The sequence below is a fragment of the Mesoplodon densirostris genome, chromosome 7 (assembly GCF_025265405.1).
Source record: "Mesoplodon densirostris isolate mMesDen1 chromosome 7, mMesDen1 primary haplotype, whole genome shotgun sequence".
NCBI classification, from domain to species: domain Eukaryota; kingdom Metazoa; phylum Chordata; class Mammalia; order Artiodactyla; family Ziphiidae; genus Mesoplodon; species Mesoplodon densirostris.
In genome coordinates this window covers 77,795,715-77,817,746 of record NC_082667.1, presented here as the reverse complement: position 1 = coordinate 77,817,746, position 22,032 = coordinate 77,795,715, and the positions used below count along the sequence as shown (strand labels likewise).

Sequence of the window (22,032 nt, the reverse complement as noted above, 5' to 3'; positions counted from 1 at the left end):
TAATTACAAAAGAGAAACAGACTCACAGACTTAAAAAACAAACTTATGGTTACTAAAGGGAAAAGGTATGGGGAGGGATAAATTAGGAGTTTGGATTCACATATACACACTACTATATATAAAATAGATAATCAACAAGACCCTACTGTATAGCAAAGGGAACTCTACTCAATATTCTGTAATAACCTATATGGCAAAAGAATCTGAAAAAGAATGGATATGTGTATATATATAACTGAATCATTTTGCTGTACACCTGAAACTAATTCAACATTGTAAATCAACTGTACTTCAACATAAAATTAAAATTAAATTTAAAAACAAGAGATTAAAAAAAGAAGTGTCTTCCAATGCAAGGATCAGATCAAAGAACATGAATGGAATATTCCTACTGGGACGATTAGGAGGATAACACATCCTTGGTAGGTGCAGAGCCTGTTCACTTATCCTCTGACTTTCCTTGTTCCCTTTCTCTACTACATCCAATTAAGCAGATAAAAAACTTTGAGAAAGCTGCCTCTTCCTTCACCAATGCCAAGAAGGACAAACTCAAAGAGCCATTTGTCTGTCTGTCTTCCTCTGATGTTGCTTCTTCATGTTTGAGCTATTGGGAGGAGAGAGAGGCAATAAATTCTCTTAATAAAAGCAAAAAATAAAAATAAAAAATAAGCCTATATGGTCAGTCACAATCCTTGCTATACTTATATAAATAAGACCAAGTTTATTGAATCTAGACTTATTTTGCAAACAAATTTGTCTTAATTTGGCTATCTTTGATAGAAATGAGGGTGATTTTAGAGAGAAAAATTATCTTTCCATAGAAACCAAAATACATATTGTGGATATTAGATTCTAGTGCTATTAATTTTCCTTAAAGTTTTGTTAATTACCTGAAAACTGGACTGTATCCTGAATTTTTCTAGTTTCCTCCACTACCTGACTACAACTCTCCAAACTAGTGTTTCCAAATTTTCTCCCACCCTTTTGACTTGGAATAATTGAAACTAAAACTGCCTTTTTTTCTGAAGTCCTGCATACTGAAGGTAGATATCTTAATATAAACTTCAGAGAAATCTCCACAGCAGCTCATGTTTAGACAGTCTTCTTCGTTCCTGTTGCTATATGGACCACTCAGAAAGTTTACCTGAACATCTGATGGACATTCAAACTACAAAAGATGCTTTAACCCTGACATTTAGAGATCTTCTCAACTGTCTACCCTCAGAACTCAAAAACTGATATGAAATTTGCCTCAATTATTAACCATTGTTTTTTGTCTCCATAGCAATGCCTCTTATTAAATACCTGATTGTACAGTAAGCTTAACTTCTACTTGGAAATACTGCTTTGGAAGAGAAAATTAAGGTAAAATGATCATATGGATGGACTCTAATCCAATATGACTTGTCTCTTTATAAGGGGGGAATATTAGAACACAGACATGCACAGACTGAGGGGCAACCATGTGAGGACACAGTGAGAAGGTAGCCATCAAGGAGAGAGACCTCAAAGAAACTAAACTTGATACTTTGATCTTGGACTTCTAGCCTCTAGAACTATGAGAAAATATATTTTTGTCGTTTAAGCCACCTAGTAGCCAGTGTGGTCTTTTGTTATGGCAGCCCTAGCAAACAAATACAATCACTATTAGGGAAAAAAAAATCATGTGCTTTGGTTTTCCAGTAGAATGATTTTAACACTGATTACTTCTTACCTTGAGATTATAAAAGACAGTGGTAAACATTACTGTAGAGTATATATGAGTTGTGTCCTATGAAACAAAGGTAGTTAACAAACACCTCTCAGCTGTAGATGATGCCATGTGTTCATCTGATCAGCAAGAGGACACGAGTGGAAGGGAGAATCTTTTCTGCTTCAGACAAGCAACTTCCTGGGTTACCCTGAGTATGACAAAGAGGGCCATTGCTTGGGGACCAGGTCTCCAAGCAGTCCCAACAGGCCTCAGGAACCCACAAGAAAATTGTGAAGGAAGAATATTACTAGCCAGGCCCATATGAATCTTTTCCTCCCATCACTGCTCTTTTGTGAAAAATTCTTCCAAATACACATTTTTGTCCCAAAATATCATGTTGGACGCTCGCTACTAGGAGCAAATTTTTCTAGCATCTCTGTTGGATGAATTTTCACACTTGCAAAATCACTCAGAAAAGAGTTCATCCTCCCAACACCTCCCCTGCACCAGTGTCCCCCTAAACAGCATCTGACCACAATATGAAGGAACTTACCTCCCAGGTAAACAGGTGCTTGAATGTGATTTAATTATCTCTGCATCCTCTCCCTGGTCTCCCTGTGAAATCCAGTCACCTCTTTGCATTAAAGCATTTCTGTGAGAAGCCCTGTAAGGTGCTGGCTATTCTCAATTCTGTCCTGCTGGTTTCTCTGAAGTGCCTAGAAGCTGTCCTCTCCACACACAAACTGTTCTGACAAACTTCATTTGAATGATTTGGATTTTAATTCTCAATTTGCTTCTGTTCCTAAGCCTTAAGGCTTTTTTTTTTTTTTTTTTTTTACCAATTCAGAAAAAAGCATCATTAAAAAAAAGACAAGGTTGGGCTTCCCTGGTGGCGCAGTGGTTGAGAGTCCGCCTGCCGATGCAGGGGACACGGGTTCGTGCCCCGGTCCGGGAAGATCCCACATGCCGCGGAGCGGCTGGAGCCGTGAGCCATGGCCGCTGAGCCTGCGTGTCCGGAGCCTGTGCTCTGCAACGGGAGAGGCCACAACAGTGAGAGGCCTGCGTACCGAAAAAAAAAAAAAAAAAAAAAAGACAAGGCTACTCGCAGATCTAACATGCTAAGCTTTAACTTAGTACGTTCTTAGGACTGATGTTTTCCAAGGAACAAACTTTCTTGTTTCCTGTGTACAAAAAGTGAGAAAAAATAAAAATAGTGGTATCTTCACAGTTGAGTTCTTAACATATTTTCTGATATATGTAAAAAGAGAAAAATTGGCAAAATGAGTACCAACATTTTTAAAAATAATAATTAAGCCTAAATCCCTGGATTTACCAATTTTATAAAATAAGAAAGTAACATTTTATAAAATACAATTTTATGAAATATGATTTTATAAAATTTGTTTAGCTAAGTAACAAATGATTTGCCCAAAAAACAGATTTAGCAGGTGGAGTCCAGGGGGCACATTCTACAAAATAAGTTTATTGACACTGTAAAGGGTTACTAGCATAAAATTGTGGTGGGAATAAAAAGGGCAGTGACCTTCCTCCTGAAGTTTAGGAGTGATCCCTGAATTGAGAGATATCTGAGTTGAAGTGGTCACTGGAAACAAATGGTAGAGACAAATCACAGAGAGCAGACTGTATCAATTCCAGCTTCTGGACTCAGAGAAGGAAGGAAGAGCTTCAGATTTCATTGCAGAGAATGAGGCTGAGAAACTTTAAAATCAGATGCTTTTTCCCAGATCCAGGGGGCCAGCTAATGCACAAAAATGCTTAAAGCCACATAGGTATGTCACCTTTATTTCCTAGAGAAGATGTTAGCATTTTCTAAATCCTCATCTACCGTGCCTGGCATGCATTATTTTATAGCTTTCTGGAAGTTTCATCAGCACCACTGGTATATCTGTAGTACAATGTGTCTGTGGAGAGTACAGAATGCAGGTCCAGGCTGGGGGCAACGGACTCTTCTAGCTACCACAGTGAGTGGTGCCCCTGCAAACCTGAGTAAGGAAGACAACTTGCCTTTGGGTGGGTAGTGTTACAATCTGCATGTCTAGGGGCACAAATGTAAAGACCGACCCTGTTCTGGGAATGATTATGATTCTGACTGACCTCAAAGGGGTAATTATGAAACCCCTGGATCATCAGGATCTGGATGTTCCCTACTTTTTCCATGGTGTGATCATGACCGAAAGTGTGGCTGTAGATATCTGGGAACATTTCCAGAAATGTCCTCCTGTAGGAGTTAATTATAAAGTAAATGTGTATAAAAGAGAAAATAATATTGAAACCTATCAAGGGGAGTAGATCTTAAGGGTTAATATTGTAGATGGACTACTTTGGAAAAAATCTTTTTCCCTTGGAGTATTAAGAAGTCATCGCATAATTGCCATCTCTCCACATTTTGTTCTAGAGTGCCTGGTTTATTGATATCAGTGTGAGATCTGTTTTAAATAAAAATCTATTTGTAAAAATCCAGATCTGTAATATGTTCTAAATATCATTATAGTGTCTTTTAACTATAGATTAAAAATCACTTCATTTTCAACAAAATATTTTGATGTAAACATCAAATGTTTTGAAAACAAAGGGAATCTGTTTTTGTTGTTTTCTCTTTTATCTAATTTTTGTATCCATTTTGTCTGGGCATATTAAATGGTAAAAATATTTATAAGATTTGCACTAGGTGAATCTTCTTAAAAAGAAAATACTGAAGGCCACAGATTCTGGGAATATTAATATCTTTTTAATAGATTGATCCCCCTTGATTTCTTATTCTGGAGTAAAGGTACAAGTTTTTCCATGAAAATTAGACACACAAATCATCTGACAGAATGTATGACAGATGGAACATGATTGATGGGAATTTTGCTTTAATGCACATTGTTCACTGTAATTTTGCCCAGCTTAATGAACTGTGAATTAATAATGAGGAGCAACACATTCAACGTATTATAGTAATAAAGTGCTTTTATGGACATTTTTCATGTTTCCAGACTTTCTTGGCCACCCTGAACAATTTTAACTCAAAGGATTAAAAAATAATTGCTTATTTAACTGTGTTAAAATAGTCAACTTTGAAAAAGGTATTTTCCTGTATGAACTTTTTCCTAATTGATTCCATTTTGTTCTGATCAGTAAACTTACCTGAGTAAGCTGCACTATTTTAAAAAAAGTGATCTGATAGAGTATTAGATGACATACATGACCATAGTCCATTGTTTTCTGATTCAACGACATAAGGGAGTAAAGTGAAAAATTAATAATTATACATTTTTTAATTAGGAGAATAGAAAAACTAAATTTCTTGTAGAAATAAGCCCAAAGAGTCCTCGTGTCAGCCCTGCTCCTCTTAAAAGACCGTGACGCTGTAATACCAATGGATAATCTGGGAGAGAACCAGCTGTCATTAAAATAGATTTTACCAAGGCAAGGACAATAGGTTGCTTATTAGCAGTGAGAAATCAGTAGTCTTTTAGAAGTGTACCCTTTGGAAAGTGTGAGATATATAATAAATGAAAGCCTTTCATTATTCATTGTTATAAGCCAAATGTAGATTAAATGTACACTACCTTCAATTCAGATATTAAGATATCCTTCCCTCAGTAATTTTATGAGGTAACATGTATAATGTCAAGCATAGGCTAAGTCATATATTTTATAATCTTTCAAAAAATTTTAAAGCAATGTGTTAATCCTATAATGAATATAAAATGGATCCTAACTGCATGTCTTAGAAAATGTGCATTTCATAGAATTATTGAAGAATGAATCCTTAATAGCCCATCTTTTTAAGTATGTTAGCTGAATGTTATGATTGTGTAATATCATTTTAGGGCATTACCACATTTTAAGAAATAAAATAATATTCAGAAGCATAATTTTGCCAGAATGTAAAATTTAAAACCAGAAATTTGACTTGTGAAAAATCCTCACATGATTATTGGCCTGTTAAAAACTAAAGCAAACCCCACAAACCTGATGCAAGCTATTATGTGCAAAATAATGTGCTAGTTACACAGCCCTCTGGGAAGTGAATGTGAGTCCGGATGCTTCTTTCTTGGTTTATTTCATTCCTAGAGTACCTTTGTTGCAGGTTTTTCTTATGTTTCCAAAGGAAACAAGTAAGCCATCTCAAGTTTAAGTTCTGTCCTCAATAAAGTAAAAAATGTGCCAGATACCATTTGACTGGATGATAACTAAACTGGACAAATATTTTCTCTCACTGGAGACTGACAGTGTTTTAGTTGTGCTTAAAATTTGTGATTCTCCTAAAAAAAGAGTACAAATGAAAATGTATGGTTACCAGGAGATAAGGGGGGAAGGATAAATTGGGAGATTGGGATTGACATATACACACTACTATATACAAAATAGGTAATAATAACCTACTGTATAGCACGGGGAACTCTACTCAATACTCTGTAATGGCCTCTATGGGAAAAGAATCTTTTAAAAAAGTGGACATATGTATATATATAACTGGCTCCCTTTGCTGTACACCTGAAACTAACACAAATTTGTAACTCAACTATACTCCAATAAAAATCTTTTAAAATAAAAAAATAGAGTACTACATGCATTTCTAAGAAATAAACATTATTTTCTTCATTCTTCTAAAATAAATAAAAATAAAATAATGTAATATGTGATTTTCAAGCTAATGAACACCTAAGAATGAAATTTGAAAATCTACATTTGGAATGTATAATTCTTTTGTTCAGAGGCAGTGACATTCCAAAAGAACAAAACTTCTCCAACATTTCCCCATTTAGAGTAATGCTGACAGTGAGTGTCTGGTGGATCTCAGAGGGGCACAACTGATAATATATTTATCATGCTGCCAGTTTGCTAAGTGGTTTCATATTCACTAAGAAAGACTTGTCAATGGATACTGAAGAATAGATGTGAGGTCTCTGTGAGGTCTCTGTGTGTTGTCTCTGGGTGAGATCTCTGTGTGAAGTCTCTGTATGAGGTCCCTTTGGAAGGTATCTCTGGGAAATCTGTTAAATCTGTGCTAGGTTTCTGTCTGAGGGTCTGTGAAGCAACATGAGGTCCCTGTGTGAGGTCTCAGTATGTGATCTCTGAGAAAGGTGTTTGCGTGAGAAGTCTCTCTTGAGAGGTGTGTCCGTGAAGTCTTTGTGTATTGTCTCTGGGTCTCTCCATTTCTTTTTTTCTTTTGGTCTCTCAATTTCTTGTCTTACTGTACCTTATGGAAGACGGAGCAGCAAGAGAAGGGCAAAGGGACTTGCTTCTTTCTGTTTTCTTGCTGTTCCATCAGCATCACCTGTCTGTGGCACTCTCCCAGCAGGAGCCAGGGGGGTCCAAGTCCAGCTTCCCCATATTCCCAGAATTCACTTCTGGGTGCCCCTGAGAGGACCCAGCAGAAGCCAGGCTCAGGTCCCAACCCTGTCAACTCTTTCCTCTGGGTACCGACCCCTCCCACAAGTCCTGGCTCCACTCTCACTGCTCTGCCCATTCTGGAGGCTGCCTTGGGAATTGGGGCCCAGAGGTAGGGCCTGGCTCCAGGGAGAAACCAGGGGCGTGAGCAGTCCTGTGCTCACTCTGCCCCCTCCACCCCAGGTCACAGCATTTCCACGTGTTGCGGGGCCTGACAGGTATGGGGGATGGGGTCCATTTCTGTTGTCATCTGGATCAGGGGCATCAGCTGGAACAGAAATCTCCACAATGAGAAAGACACCACCTGGAGCTGTGTCCACCATGCGCCCTGCACATGGCAGAAAGCACCAAATCACTCTAGAGAAATTCTTCCTCATCTCCCTGCTTTTCCATATGGATGGGGGTCAGGAGACAAGAAAAGCTGTGCCAGAAGCAGATCAGTGGAACACTCCTGGATTGCACCCTGCCCCATCCACTTTGCACAGGTCACCTCCACACCACCACAAATCCTGTCTGATTGCTTCTTCACCTGCCAGGCTCTGGGGTGATCAAGGACTGGGAGACAGGCAAGGCTTACTACACAATCACAAGCCAGTCCCCACCTCTCCCCTGGAGCAGTCCTTGGGCCATGTGTTTATGTGAAGGTCACCAGACTAGGAGCCACATCCCAAGATCCCTAGTCCTGGCTTTTACACCTATTGTTAAGTTATCCTTTCTAAAAGTCAAGAGGTGATGATGGGGCTTCCCTGGTGGCGCAGTGGTTGAGAGTCCGCCTGCCAATGCAGGGGACACGGGTTCGTGCCCCAGTCTGGGAAGATCCCACATGCCACGGAGCGGCTGGGCCCGTGAGCCATGGCCGCTGAGCCTGCGCATCCGGAGCCTGCGCTCCGCAACGGGAGAGGCCACAACAGTGAGAGGCCCGCGTACCGCAAAAAAAAAAAAAAAAAAAAAAAAAGAGGTGATGATGTGTAAGCTTATTAAATATAGTATTAAGAGATTAACCTTCCCTGATTTGCTTTACTTCTATAAGTTTGACCTTCTGTTTTGACCTAAAGGTGGTTTCTCTAGGTCTGTGACCTTAGAGTTGGAATAGGGTAGAGACCCTGGCGTGGGGCCATGGTGAGCTACTGGACCCTTAACTTTTCCTCCCCTTTAGGCCTTTAGATGGTGGTTGTATGTCAGGGGGCTGCTCTTTCAGAACTGCAATTTATGGGAATCTGGTACCACTTTGCCTCCTTCCTTGGATCCAATGATTTTTCTACACCTACATCCCACCCTAAGTTCACAGTGTTTGACCATCAGATAGTTATTACCCACAGTCACACCCCTATTCCATTCATCCAAAACTCCTTCTCTGGGGTTAACATAGAGTGGAAGGTAGGTGACCCATGAACACAGCCATTCATTTATATGGGACTGGACTCAACACGGCCCTCAGCAGCCTCCCTGATACTCCCCCCACCTACACACACAGAGCTGGAAATGCCATCCTTGCTGCTGCTCTAAAGTGTAGGAAAAACAGAGGTGGGGGAGGGTGATGCTGTACATTTTATTATGGCTAAGCTAAAAGGGGTTCATAGGGCATACCTCAATCCCAACCTTCATCAGAGAGAGAAGGAACTCTTAAGAGCAGATGTTGTATATTCCCTACCAAGAGATCCAGGGGCAAGATTTCTCCTGTTTCTGAACTCAGAGCCCATACTCTATTCCCCCCAAACTTCCATCCACTTGGCTCTGACACTTCCTGGAGCCTGAATTGGAATGTCCGGCCCTATCGTGTAAACCTATCCACTACAGTTGCATAAAGTTCAAAGTAGCATAGAAGGAGGAGAAAGACTGGTTGAACCAGATCCTTGGGTGTGGGTTTCATAGGTTTTCCCCATCTCATTGTTAGAGTAATTTTGGTTTGTGTAATGACAGTATTATAAGGTGCAATGAAGGGACACGAGACAAGGAGCAAGCTTGTGTTGCTACTGTCAACCTCCCTCCATGCCCCTCCCTTCTAGAAGACAAAGTGCACAGCACAGACAGCAGCCATTACACTATGCTTTTATTAGAAAAAAAAAAAAAAATATATATATATATATATATATATATATATATATATATATATATGTATTGGGGAACATTAAATATCTTGGATGTGCTAATGAGAAAATCATTTTCTCTACATGGACTGAATTTTTACTTGGAGACATGTCTTCCTACTAAAGGGAAGACTAAAGAAGGATTTTACTGTCGACCAGGCAAGACACCTCCCCAAAGATGACAATGCCTTGGACAGTGTTGATGGCGGGCTGGGGCACCTGGAATCCTTGGCCCATACTGGCAGGTACTAACTGGAAACAAACTCTTCTTGGGGGGCAAGGATGGGAGGCACCTTAGGCCCAGCTGCTCATCGTCGAACCTTACACTTTTCAAACTATGTTGGTGTCTGACTTCCCTTTCCCCGATAGAACAACTCTGGCCCTTGGAGGTGGCTTTATGACTGCAGGCTGTAGAACCCATCATTCTCCGTTGCTCTGGGTAGGAGGTAAGCCTATGGCAGCAGAAACGCCCACATACTGGGACTTGGAACTCCAGTCTGTGTCCATTTAACTTTGTGGCATGAAGTCCATGGTGAATCGCTCTTTCTTCTTCTGGGATCTGTCCAACAGCTGTCATGAGTGCTTGACCCTCAGCAGTCTCACTCTTCAAGGTTGATCTGCTTTTGACGGATCCGTGACTCTGGGCAGTGGCTGATGTGGGCTTGAATTTTTGCCGAGCATCTCGACCATTGACTTTTTTATTGGGGCAAATCCACTTTAAAAATAGCCTCATCCTTTTTCTGAAGAGGCTTTCTGGAGGGCTCTGTTTCTTCTCTGGCATGAGCTGGAGACATCTGCTCCCAATAGAGTCTGTTATTCCCCTGACCTGGGCAGGGTGACTCATACTTCCAGCTTGAGAGGTCCCTAATTCTTTAAACCTTTCTTCATGCTCTCTTGGTTTATGCCTCCTACAGTCCTCTCTTTTGTAAGTAGGGGCAATCATCTTGCTCTGGCTCTTCCATGAGTCTTGGAGTTTTGAAGTTTTGGGCTCCTGCTGCCCTGGGTTGCTCCTTTGGGCTTCCATAAGGCCACTTGTCTCCTGGGAAGCTAACCTGTCTCTGGTGGGGACTCTCTGGGGGTGGCACTGAGGCACCTGAGAAGCCAAGTTGTCTGCAGCAAGGAACATGTGTTTGGGAAAGTCCTGAAGCTGGTTGTCTGACTGTACCTTTACTTTGGAGTTAAACTCACTAGCAACCCCCATGTTAAGGCATGGCTCACCTGGATGTTGGACAACAGACATTCTAGGTAGTAGGAGACTTTTACTGGCCCCTGGCACCTCTAAACTCCTCATATGTACATTTGTGGTTTGGGATTTTGTCAACACTTTGGTTTCCAAGATAACACTAGACTGTGGTTGAAGAGCAGGAGAGTCCTTGGCCTCCACAGACTCCTTGGCCTCTTCACCTCTCAAAGATTGGGATCCTAAGTTCACCTCCATCACTGTTACCCTATGGCAGGGGTCTCCTGAGGCCTGACCACCACTCTCCTCTGTTGGCTCATTCCTGACTATTGCTGAACTTGGACCTGGCTCTAGGCTGTCCCTCTTGACCCATTCCACAGTCTCACTCTTCCAGGTTCTGCCCACAAGGCTGAGTGTGAGGGACTGAGAAGGTGGCCTGCCCTCCTGTCCAGTCAGAGAAGCCTTTGAGGGCCCATGGTAGTCAGCAGATGGAATCGCTCCCAGGGCACTCTGGATTTCCTTACACACAGTTGAGGGGACAAGGAGAGGCCTCTTCAGGGTAGGAACTGACTCTTCTGTTATCACCTTCTCTCCTGAATGAGCCTGAGGAGGTTTCTCCGGGAACTCAGCACACGTGACTGTTGAGTGGGACCCAGACACACAGGTGGCTGAAGGGGAAGAGGCAAACTGCAGAACGGTGGAGGGTTGGAGCTTTTTCAGCTTCAAGAGATTTATGGGCTTGAGGACCTTGAGGGGGAGGGTCCACCTGTGCTTTACCCAAAACCTTCTAATATGTGCTTCCAGCACCTCTCGAGTGTCTGGATCAAGGAAGGAAACCCTACAGGAGGTGTTCATGCAGGGTTCCCAACCCTTCAAGCAGTATCTTCCACAGGCTCCAGCAGGCACTGCTTTGCACATCTCACCAGGAGGGTCTTGACATGAGAGCTGATGAAAGTTGCCCTTGCCAGGAAGCCTCCCCAGGGAGCTGTAGGAGAGCAGATGGGGCCAGGATGGCTGGACAGGACAGGCAGGGGTGGGCACCTGTAGCCCAAGAACCCTCCTCTGTCCCCACACTGACTTCATAATGCTCCTGCTCTCCCTCACCCTAGGGCTTTAGCCACGCCCTCCCATGGCTCCCCCTCCCAGGGCTGGGGTCACATTATAGGCTCTGGGAGGAAGGACGACCCAGGAGAGAAGGGGAAAGATTCTTTACCTTTGCAGAAGTGAAACCAGGTTGTGAGTCCCCTCCAGTTCTTCCAGGCAATCTCTGCAAGCTGGAAATCAGGAGACTGGGTCATGGTGGTGAAGGCAGAGGCCTAAGAGTCTTTCAGGAGGCTGAGTGCAATGGCCCTTTAAGGGAAATCTTTGGAGGATTAGACTCTGGAGCCCAAGTATCAGTGTCCAAGGCCACATGTCCCTGACAGTGATGGTAAGTCTCACTTGAAAAGGGTTTGTCCTTTGCAAAGTGCCTCCACGTTAATTAACCCCTGTAGCCCTTACAACTGCCGTGTAGGGGAGAAAGGTCGGTGGTCATCACACAGAGGAATCTGAGCAAAGTTAAACAACTTGTCCACAGTTGGACTTGGAGGTCCCACTTCCCAACCCAGGCACCAATGGTCCACCACAGTCCACACACCCCATTTCTAGGTCCTCATGGCTTCATTCTAAGCACAAATTTCTGGGAAGTATCTGGGCTCTGATCTCCTTCCAACGAGCCTTCCCAAGGCTCTGTTTCCTGAAGAATAAGCTCTGCCACTGGCATCCTCAGAGACCGTGAAGCTGGGCCCTCAGGATTAGGAGAGATGGAAGCTAACTCTCGGGGGCACGCAGGGCTGAAAGGCAAAGGCTTACCTTTCAAAGATCCACTTTTCTTCCTACTCCTGCTCCTCCCCTTCAGCTCTACTTGATGCTGAGAGAGAAAAAGAAATGAGGGGCTAACACCCAACTCTCACTGTCATCTATCTAGGCAAGCTGTGTTCATGAACAACATGACTTTCTACATTTAACTAAAACTCTGTGGGTTTTTTTCCCCTTTTACATATTTTTAAAGTGGATAAAAATATTTTCAGTTTTTCTTCTTTAAAGAGTGCAAAGAAGGATTTTTTTTTTTTTTTTGCGGTACGCGGTCCTCTCACTGTTGTGGCCTCTCCCGTTGCGGAGCACAGGCTCCGGACGCACAGGCCCAGCGGCCATGGCTCATGCGCCCAGCCGCGCCGCGGCATGTGGGATCCTCCCGGACCGGGGCACGAACCCGCGTCCCCTGCATTGGCAGGCGGACTCTCAACCACTGCACCACCAGGGTAGCCCAAGAAGGATTTTTTAAGTTTTAATCACCATAGATTTCTTCTGTCACTGTTCCTCTGATCAAGAAACACACACATTCTCAGACCTAAATGCCCACGTGAGCTTTGTCAGATAGGATTCTGCTTCCCAAGGCCAGACCTCCACTCCAGCCTCTTCTCTCAGGCTCTCAGGGGCTCAGCATTGCCCTTAGATCAGCCCCAACACAGAGGAAGGTCTCACTTGAGACACCCGCTGTGGGAAGGTGGCTGGTGAACCAGGGCTCAGGGGTCAGCCTTCCTGCAGAGATTGAACTCTTAGTAATCCAGTCCTTAACCATTAGTCACTGCATTGGGGACTTGCCCTGGAGCCCTCTACCATACCTGAACTCCTGGTCTACGATCTTAGGCTAGAAATCCTCATGCCCACTCTAACCCCTCTCTGGCCTGGCTTTTCCCTAGAAGGATGATGTTCTCTACTTTTCTGAGAGTTCCCATCTCAGGAGTCTCTCTAGATGGTTTAGAAAAGTGGAAATAAGAATAAGAAAAAAAGATAATCTCTGCTGGGATTAAGCCAAAGGTTTCTTACCTTCCTGATGTTTCTATGTTTCCTAGGTGGTGCTAAGAATGGATTACTCTGGAAGCAGGGGAGTAACATTAGGAAGAGCCCCAGTCCACACAGGAACCCAAGGATGATATCAATCACCCAGGAAGTTGGGCTGGATCTCAGCCAGATAGCAACAGTGTTTTTCAAAGAAAAGAGATTCTCCATCTTCTGAACTGCATTGCTGCCCTCAGGCAACAGAGCACTGGGAGTTCACTTGATGGCAGAACCCCAGGCCTGCATCACAGAGCTGTGGCCTTGTCACAAAGGGCTCCTGAGTGTGGGGGAGGGGCAATAAGAGAAAGAGGCTGAATCACTGCCCCTCCTTCCCATCCAGACCCACAGACACCTGCACCCTCCTGGGGCTTCCAGATCCCTCCTTCCAACTACTCTCATCCTGTCAGAGAGACCTTAGCCAATTTTCTGTTCATTCCATCTGGAACCTGGTTCCTTCATCCATTAGAGACCTTTACTTGAGGCCCACCAACTTGATAACTCTTGAACATCTTAAGCTGACCCTGGAAGACTGGCTGTTTCACAGATATTTTTACTCAGGATTTCCTTTGTCCTCAGCTCCAACTTTCCCACATCATGTTTGTGTCTTGTGTAAACCCAGGGATAGAACTTGAATTTCTTTTACACTTATTTAGTTTTGTGAATTTTGAATAGTGTATGTTTTGCCTCATTTTCTATCAGAGGGAACTACACACAAAAATTAAAATAATTTATTTTTCAAAATTCATAAGTATGAAAGAATTATAAATAGTTATGTAATAGGGAAGAACAAATCTGACTCCACATCAGATCTTTTTTACTTTAATCTTTATGCTTTGTTGCCTGAGCTAACTCTGTCCATCCCTGTGACCCGGGCTGGCTCTGCACTTTTTGTAAAACAATGTTGCCTAGAGCCAGAAATATACAGGATAGCCTATTTCTAAGGCTCTGACTTTTAAGAGCCCATTCCTGGAGATAAAAAGTTGCAGAACAGAGAATAATAATTGTTTTGTTGGAGGTTTACAGGAACACGTGACCTGACCAGGATCTGACCCATCTGGCCAGCTGCTAGAACAAAAAGATCCAACACCAAGATATTTGCAACAATTAGCCATGCCCCTCCCTCACCTTGCCTTTAAAAAGGCTTTGCTGAAAGCCTTCAGGGAGTTTGGGGTTTTTCCTGGGCATGAGCCACGTGTCTTCTTGCATGGCACTGTGTAAACCTTTCTCTGCTCCAAACTCTGATGTTTCAGTATTTAGCCTCACTGTGCATCAGGCACACAGACTTGCATCTGGTAACAGTTAAACCTTCAAATGATATTTTTGTAAGTTTGTAGTGTTTATAATTCTGGAGTTAGTAAATCTTTAAACTGCACAAAAACTTTTGGGACACACTGCAAACACGCACACACACACGTACTCATTTTCCTTAACCACTCTAGTACTTTCAAATCCAATAATCCATAATTTTCTACTTAAAAAAAAGTCTTTCATATGTTGTCTCAACCCAACTTCTTAGTTTGCAACGATAAGACAGTCCCCACTCTGCAGATAAATTTTGCAGTATGTGGTCTTAGTCCATTAGGGCTGCTGTAACAATGTACCACAGACTGGGTAGAGTAAAGACAACAGACATTTATTCTCACAGTTCTGGAGGCTGGGAAGCCCAAGATCGAGTCACCAGTATGACCACCTCATAGTGAGAGCTCTCTTCCTGGTTCACAGCTGGAGCCTTCTCTCTGTATCCTCATATGATGGGAGGAGGCTGGAGATATCTCTGGAGTCTCTTTTATAAGGCACTAATCCCATTCATGAAAGCTCATAAGCACTTTTGCATGGCCCGGCCTCCTATCTTTAAGAGGTAGGATTTCAACATGTAAATTTTGAGAGAACACTAACATTCACACATGTGCACTCATTCTATACCCGGAAGCTAGGAATGGGTTAGGGTGAGCCAAGGTCCTGACCCTAACGGGCTGTAGGGTGAAGAGTAGGACTAGGGGTCAAACCCTTGGGGCTGAGCCAGGTCTTGAGCAGCCTCTTCAGATATCCCTAGTGTGTTATGGATGTATTCTCTTTTCTGAGTGTGCCTTGCCTTTCCTGCCCCATCCTCCCAGGCCCCTGAAGCTTCAAGTCCAGCCTGAACCCTATAGAAAGGGAGCTTTGAGTCTTACACAAAATTCCCTTATGACACCACTTCCTATCCCTTAGCAGTAACACAAGATTCACTGAAGGATTCACATGGTAAATATGTCTTAATGCCCCATGAGGGCTTTAAAATAATGTGTATTCTCTGCTTGTTGGTCATAATTTTATACAGTTTTAGTGGGAACGTGGGCAAGTGAGTTTATTTGGCTATATTGCCATGAATGTGCACTTTCACAAACATATCTCCTACATCTACTGTTGTTCCTACAGTCTTTTCCTCCCATATGATATTCTCACCTTAATTCCACCTTTTATCAAAATTTAGACTTAGGTCTGTCACCATGTGGACATGCTTTGTAACAAAATAGCTTCAACCGAGGAGGTCAGTGGAAGGCCTGGACCAGCTATCTTGGTTCCATGATAGTAAGCAAAGGATCGCAAACTCCCATGTTAAGCTTAAGCAGAAAGCAAAGTTTAGTTAAGCATAGGTACACTCTCAGAGAGGGAGAGAGAGAAGGAGAGAGAAAGAGCAGGCTGTTTCTGAGAACAGGCTATTTCAGCGAAGTGAAGCAAGCCCAAAGCAAAGTATATCGAAGCAAAGGTACACTCTCGGGGTGGGGGGGGATGGGTGTACTGTTTCTGCAGATTGAAAGCAGCATTCCTATAAAGGCTTACGAGCGCTTTTAAGGAGCATTTTGCAGAGAGGTGGGGGTGAGTGACAAGGATCATTATTTGATTGACAGTCCTGAGCTATGGAACAAGTTTTCTGCTGCGCATGCTCTCATCCCTGAATCCCCAAGAAATGCCTACTGGGTGGGGGGAGGGGCAAAACCACATGTAATTTATTGTAATTATGGTATAATGAGTTTGGATTTACTATAGGTTATACGCCTGTCTGGTCTGGGCATGCACAGCCTGGAGAAGTCCCCTTGTGTTACTGTGCCTCTCTTTAACAGGATAAGCTGCCCACCACCCGACCATAGTTTCTCCCGTTCTGGGTGGAGTCAAGGGAGAGTCCCCAGATGGCTGGGTGTGACTCAATTTCTTCTTCGTGTCTTTCTCACCACTGTCACCTCCTTGCTGCTAATGTCTGACTAACTACCTAACAGGTCTTCTTTGCATTCATATTTGCTCTCTAAATTTTCTCTATTACTTTATTTTCAATATGTTTTGTTTGATGGGTTTTTTTTTTGAAATTTAAAAATCTTATGATAACATTTACCTTGATTTATTTAATTATTGTTCTACTGTTATTGATTTCTGCCATCTTATTTTATGCTTTATTTTCTACATTTTCTTTATTGTTTCTTTTTTTCCCTTCTTTGGCATCTTCCATTTTACAGGTCAAGGGTACTTATGTTTGTGTGACATTTGGGAATTTTTAGTATTGTAATGGTTTTATATCTTGAATTATGTTAATTTTCTCAATTTCTTACCCGTGGATGAAAAATGTTCCCTGCCATATCAGTAGACAAAGGATGTTGCAGTTATCAAGTCAGACGTCAAAGCAGGAACCCTCAACTGTGCACCTTGAGGGGATTCGGGATGGAGAAAAACAGGGTACTGGTTCTAGAGTTAAGGTGCATATCAAAGGAATGATTTCACGGAGCCCAGATTCTTTCATCTTCTCATACATAGAAAAGTGCTAAAGTCCTTAACTTGAGAGGTCTAGTTTTCTTTAATTAATAGTAATCTTTTGATGTTCTGACTACCTGGTTTTTCTTGACTGCTCCCTTAGGTCTTCTGAGCAGTTCCTCAGAGTGATCTGACAGGCTGTGTTCTGGGCTTAAGTCCTCAGAAAATCTGCCAAATAAAACATAATTCTCCTTTTGGGTTGTGCATATTTTTCAGTCAGCAGTCTTGGCAACCAATGAAGGAGCCCAGAGCAGACTTTTCTTCTTTGCCTGAACTCTATGAGGATCCAGAGTCCTGGCACCAGCAGAGGCTTCTTGGGCCTGTCCGCTTTCTCAGAGAGTCCAGACGAATTTGGGTGAGTATCTCCTGGTTCTTGGATCTCCAGTTTTGGTTGATGATCCTAAGTTTTATTCAGTGGTGTTAAACTCTTCTCTTGAGTAGTAGGTTATCCTTGAAACTTGGTTTCAAGAAGAAGTACCTGGGTCATCCTCAGTGAAAGACACTGGGAAGATTTTTACTCAGTTTAAACACTGAGAGCTTAACCTCGGTAGAAAAACACTGGAAGACTTTTGCTCAAGTGGGTTAGCCTCACTTAAAAGACACTGGGAAGATCTTGCTCAGTTTAGACACTGCGTGGTTTATCCTCAGTTGAAAGACTGGGGAGACTTTGCTCAGGTGAAAGACACTGAGTAAAAGCTGGACTGGGTAATTAGGTGGAAGACTAACCTGTCTTCCTTGAATTGGCTACTTTAATAGAGTTTGTCAAAATAAAAGTGATCTTCACAAATTGAACTCAGAATGGGGAACTTAGCTTTCAATACAAAAGGAAAAGGAACAACAACAGATTTCCAGCCTCCAACGAATATCCTGGCCAGGTTTATGTCCATACAAAATTTACATTTACAAGTGCTTACTTTCTTGGGACTTAAAGAAAATCTTGCCCTAAAAATGACTAAGATAGGACTCTTTTATTGCATATGCAGTTAAGTTAGAAAAAGCTGGCTTGATAAAAACATCTTTTCAGAATTCTGACTTCAAAAAAACAAAAGGCTTTCTAGGGGAAACTTGCATTTCTCTTCCTGTGTCTTTGAAACGTTAAGTGTTCTGATATTCTTCAGTGTGTGTGTGTGTGTGTTTTGAGAACTTGGTCACTACCATCCAAAAGTACTTATATGGTGTACATTTGCCAATTTCCTCACTTCCATTGTGAAAGGAGTTCCCTATTCCTAAGAAAATGGACCTATGTCCGACTGACACAGAAGATGGAGATTTATCCCAGTGCATTTATATATGTATATCTATTAAATTTATGTATATATATATAATGCCTAATGGAAACATCTCAGATGTTCTATTTGGTATTTTTCTTTAATTTTACTTATAAAATTGTGACCATGTTTTAACTCAAAAGAGGAGAATTTTAAAAATTAATTAAGAAGACATCCTCAGTAGTCTAAGGTTCAGAGTGACTTGGCAGAGAAAATTGCTGAATGGTTAGATAATAGTGCTGGTATGCTTGGCTATTGTAACACTTTACATTTGAGTTTCTCTTCCTTGAAATTACAAGAACTATATGACTCAAGAGAAAGATTGATAATTAGGAATATTCTGCTTGCTTTATTTTATTTATTTATTTATTTTTTTGTTGCGGTACGCGGGCCTCTCACTGCTGCGGCCTCTCCTGTTGCGGAGCACAGGCTCCGGACGCGCAGGCCCAGCGGCCATGGCCCACGGGCCCAGCCGCTCCACGGCATGTGGGATCCTCCCGGACCGGGGCACGAACCCGTGTCCCCTGCATCGGCAGGCGGACTCCCAACCACTGTGCCACCAGGGAAGCCCCTCTGCTTGCTTTTCATAGAGCCTATTGAAGAACATTTTAATTATTTGGAGGTCATAGGAAGGAACCTTCATGATCTAAGTTTTGAACAAGTAGTGTTGCAACACAAAGCTATGACTTAAAAAGCAAATTTGAAATGACCTATTTCTTTTGGCATCTCAATCCAGATATCTGTCAGTAAAATGAGTCACTTTTCAGTCAAATGGGTGGTCAGCAATATAATTTTTTATTGGGAAGCTGAAAGACACCATTGCCAAGCAGAGCACCTGCAGTGTTCACATCTATATTTGAGCATCTTTCGTTTTCCCAAGGGGTGCAAGTGAACAGAAGGAAGGCCGAGAAATGCACTTGAATAAAGCTTTTCAAGGTGGATAGAACAGAGAGCATTCCCAGAGGCGGGTCAAGTTCAACCCAAGAACAACTCTCTCAGTGCTTTCACAACTAGGTAAAATACAAGACCAGTAGTAACTCAGCTCTCAAATCAGTGCTGAAATCCAGCAGAAGGTTGTTAATATTGATACGGTTAACATACATCAAATAGGAATACTGAATTTTCTGAATCCAACTGAACTCCCAGGATTGTTTGGTTTCAAAGGCTGTCGGGCTCAAGACGCATTTGGTTTTAAATAATCCTTCCTAAAATGTTCAGCTTTCAGTCTAATATGATTGAAACCCAGCTTGAGTGTGTCTTATAATACACTGGACTGGAAAGACTATGGGCATTGAATTATTCAAAACATGGCAGGCGAAGGAGTGATATGTGGGGAGGATGTGATCATAGAAATGAGTGAGACTTGATATGTCTTGTTATCTCATTTGATTTACCTGTTAGAACTCTTCCAAATATTAGAGGAAAGAAATCAATATCAATTTTCACCTGTCACGTTCCACACTTCAATGATTAATGAATGTCAAATTTGACCACAGTTTTCTGTACCACCTGCTCTGAAATAATACTTCTGGGCCTTTATTAAAAAGGTAAAATTTTCATTGAATTTCCAAATATGATTCTGCAGTGGCTAATTCAGCTTGTTTTATTAGTAAGCAAGTTCTGATGAGTAATACTAATTTAATAAGCCTGCATGTGAGGTTAAAGTGTAAACTATTCCCGCCGAAGGTGATGAGATACGACTGTGATGTGGTGGGAGGGCACTCACCTTCCTGAATGAACGCTGCGAGCACACAGTTCTTGGGAGAAACCAGTACAAATCTGATATCATTTTGCATGTCTCCTGTAGCAGTGGAATGCACACACATACAAACATGATCATGGGTGAAAAAACACACATGCGCACCTTAGGGGCTTACATTAATTTCTGAATATAGTTCTCCGGAAAGAAAAAGCTTTACTGATGATTTGTATTTTTATAGTTTATTGTTTTATCCATACTAAAACACTTCATGAAATCACTTCCTGTTTTGTTGTCCATGGAATCCTTTCCATTTTGAGATGCTAAATATAAATCGAAATAATGATTATAGTCCTTGGCCATGAAAGACTAAGTTACAGAGAACCCGGTGACTGGAGGTCAGAGCTGCCACGGAATTATTCTCTGCTCCAGAGACCATCAGAATATCACTGTGTACCCACTTAAGGCTAGAATGATGCTACTGAGAAGCGAGCTCTCTTTTATTTCTACTAAAAGGAGAGAACAGCAGGGGACCTTGGCTGTGTGAGTGTATGAGACTTTCTCTGTTTTGTACAATAAGCCAAAAACAATACATGAAATAGCCTCACGCCTTTTGTCTTTTGTACCCAGCTCCTTCCTGTATTGCTCCTGATCAATTACACTTAAATCAACAAGAGTTGCTTGAACATTTTGACAGTTATGTTCCCCATACCCTGAAGCATTTTTAAAGGGTTACTGAGATAAAGCTATTTCAAAAATACTCCCTCCAAATTTTTTCAGGGTGGCATCAATGAAAGTAACTTCTTAGAGGAAAAAAACTTGAGTTCCTGGCCTACCACTCTAAGGCCAGGCAAGCATAAACCTTCAGAGCAAAACCTAAGTTTGCTCCCAGTTGAGAATTTGGTTTCCACGGTCTTATATAAAAAGTATATGGAGACTTTAATTCCCTATATGCCCTTTCCAAAGAGTGAATACAGTTCATCATTCGTAAGAGATGATGGAAGTTACAATTTTGTTGAATAGGTGGAATATATATTACATATAATATACATATTTATTTTTAATATATATATATAATATATATATATAAAGTTACTATTCAGAGTCCTAAAACATGGATTTTTCTTACTTACCAAGAATGAACAGTAACTTGATCTCTAAACAATAAAGCACCTGGTCATAACAGAATCATAACAAATATTTGATATCAGAATGAATTCACTGTTCAGGTGTAAAGAGGGAATAGCTTCAGTTTTCCTCTTTCGTGCACCCTATCATTGCATCCTGGACAGAGGGGATTTTCTTGATTTTAATCTAAAGGAGAAATGGTCACTTTTGTTGAGATGGAAATTGACAACCTCAGTAGGCAGAGGCACTGTTTTTATTTGGCTGAATTCATGTTTCTAGTGATAATTCAAGGTGTAATAGGGTTTTCTCAGCCACTCCAAAATCTGAAAATGATAAGCATCTCACCAGAGTTTCAGGATGGCCCATTACCTATTCTGTGGAAAGGATATTCAAAATACCATGCTTCATCAATGTCTTCTTTGACTTATTAATGAATGGACAACTACTGAGTTAAGACAGTGTCTCATCCTTGCTTCAAAAAAATAAAAACAAAAAACCCCCACAAACACAAAAAAACTGTTAACAATGAAAACTTATTATGCCAGGCCTTAGTATGGCCTGACTTGGAAATTTAGTTTCAGAGGCTTTTGTGAATATACCAAGGAAAGAGGACCTAGGTGTATCTTATTCCCACAGGCCGCCAATAAATATTTGCTTAATGGACAAAAAATTAATATATAGTATAGGAGAGAACCTGACAGATGCTTAACATTATTGAGTGATAGCAATGCCCAAACTCATCTGTGATCAAACACTATGAAAGTATCCTCCTAAGGATAAACTTATTACAAATAAGAAGTGAAAATTCAATTATGCAGATACTTTCAATGTCAGCTGTGATATGCAAAAAGCATGGAAGTTGTCACTGTATCTTGTCCTTACAAGATAATGCTGTACAAAATGAAAATCAGTGA

At 41.7% G+C, this 22,032-nt stretch overlaps 1 long non-coding RNA gene across 2 annotated transcripts in view; it reads left to right on the top strand.

Annotated features, from left to right (window-relative positions):
- The window catches only part of LOC132493395 (uncharacterized), a 67,833-nt gene extending 50,441 nt beyond the window's left edge, over positions 1–17,392 (top strand). Inside the window, exons 5-6 of one of the 2 annotated variants that reach the window (XR_009532980.1) lie at positions 1,286–1,365; positions 2,541–4,133. This is a non-coding gene — a long non-coding RNA (uncharacterized LOC132493395). Of the gene's footprint in view, positions 1–1,285; positions 1,366–2,540; positions 4,134–17,239 lie in introns of those variants that run through there. The other variant, XR_009532979.1, reaches the window with a different exon arrangement.
- Positions 17,393–22,032: the final 4,640 nt, after the last annotated feature.